Consider the following 2093-nt stretch of genomic DNA (forward strand, 5'->3'; position numbering starts at 1 on the left):
CTAGTAAGCTGTGTATGTATAAACCATGGGTAGGGCAAAACAGGTTTGCTTTTCATATACTTATTTTCGTTTTGTTTTTTAATCTTAGCATTGAACGTGCCCTTGTTTGCACGCTACGTGTGCATTGTCGACCTTCAATACTATTCACATTTTTGGATGTTTCCCTGGGATTCTCTTCTCACATGGCTCCTTATCAAAAATATATATTAAAAAAACACTCGTGTAGAATATATACCCGGCACAACGAAGCTCAGCACATCCATGAATACCCTGCAAAAAGCCCACTTCGTAATCGTGACATTTCCTGCAATGGGTCATTGCATTCCATCTCTAGACATAGCAAAAATTCTCGCTTCGCACTCTCTCACCATCAGCTTTGTCATGACTCGCACAATAGAACACTGTCTATGAGGTGTCATGGTTGAATCCCACTAGCTTTCTGCTCATCTTGACATTTAGCTTGTCGGCCTAACTCCTCTCCATGCCATTGAAGGTCTACCCGAGGGATGTGAAAGTATGGATCTTAAGCCACGTGCATCTACCCTCTCTATTATTCCACTCGTCGAGGGGCTTCATTGGCCATTCAAACAATGGGTCAAAGAACAGGGGAGTCATTGACGGGTGTGTATAATCAGTGACTTATTCGTTGACTGGATTGTTCAGTCCGCCAAGAGATTTGGAACAATTAGGGTCATTTTTGCTCCATGTGGGGCTTTTGGAACATCACTATTCCACACCATCTACTGCACCATAACCGCTGATGGTATACTGCACAAGGAGGACAATTGTGTTATAATTGATGATATCTTGTCATCTCTAGTGAAATTTACCAAGGAACAAATGCCTCAGAGATTTCTCGAGCCAAATCGAGAAAGTCTAAAGTTTTTAATGGGGAAGATGTAGTCGATTGGAGACTGCCGGGGAATGCTCGTCAACACGTTCGAGAATGTTGAGCCTCATTATCTATAGTACTTGAGAAATATATTAAACAGGAAGCCCGTTTTTTCTATCGGTCCCATTGCTCCTTTGGGATACATTGCTAATACCAGAGGGAAAAAATTAGACATTAGCGAGCAAAAGGTGATGCAATGGCTAGATTCTCAAAGCCCCAATTTGGTTTTTTATGTTTTGTTTGGAAGCAGGCATTTCTTTTGTCAAAGCAAATAAGGGCTCTAGCTAGGGGTCTTCTTGAAGGGGGCCAAACATCTTTCATTTGGTCCATTAAGGTTTCCCCAGAGATTACTTTATCTGCAGAATTGATCAGAGAAGAAATATGTGTCTCCTACCTTCCAGAGGGATTCATGGAGAGTGTTAAGGGGTTGGTCATATGGGGATGGGCACAACAGCTTGTCATTTTGTCCCACCCATCAGTGGGTGCGTTCATAAGCCACTGTGGGTGGAATTTGACTTTGGAAAGCATTTTGATGGGCGTATCGATGGTCACATTACTGATGTTCAAAGAGCAACATTTCAACTCTAAGTTGGTCACTGAGGAACTCGGCATTGGCTTACAGTTTAACCAAGAGAGGGACAAGATTCAATGTGAAGAGAAGGTGGAGAAGTGTGCAAGACTTTTCCTTGGTAGCGACGAAGGTATAGAGATGAGAAATTGTGCTGTCAAATTTCAGAGAATGGAGAAACAATCTATCAGAGGAGGGGGATCTTTGACCCTGAATTTAAAAACTTTTGCAAGTGAGATGCATAAATAAGCTCATGGATAGGATTGGGGATGGATATGATCTAGGCACTGACTATCTGGCAGAATATTTGCCCCCGGCCAATGCCACTATGCATAGCCTTTAGATATAGGTGCTATGCATCTGTCAATGTACTATGCAGTATCTAGTCTATTTTATCTATAGACATTTATCAACTTTAAATTATTTTATTGATAAGAATAGATAAAAGAAGTGATGTGGTTCAATCTTATTTATAGTGGTCAAGTTTGAGGTTCTAATTATCTTCATGATCTCAAGTTTGAGATTGCCTCATGTTTGAATGGTGCATGTGTGTTCCAAGAGGACTTGATTTACCCGGCTTGCTCATAAAAGGGTTGTTTGATAGGTAGTTGAGACACCAACTTGATTAAAACA

General features: G+C 41.1%; 1 pseudogene; it reads left to right on the forward strand.

Moving 5' to 3' along the window:
* Positions 1 to 261: 261 nt before the first annotated feature.
* On the forward strand, positions 262 to 1803 carry LOC149536196 (anthocyanin 3'-O-beta-glucosyltransferase-like; annotated as a pseudogene).
* Positions 1804 to 2093: the final 290 nt, after the last annotated feature.

The sequence above is a fragment of the Cupressus sempervirens genome, chromosome 10 (assembly GCF_028749045.1).
Source record: "Cupressus sempervirens isolate cs-2001-9-10 chromosome 10, ASM2874904v1, whole genome shotgun sequence".
Classification (NCBI taxonomy): Eukaryota; Viridiplantae; Streptophyta; class Pinopsida; order Cupressales; family Cupressaceae; genus Cupressus; species Cupressus sempervirens.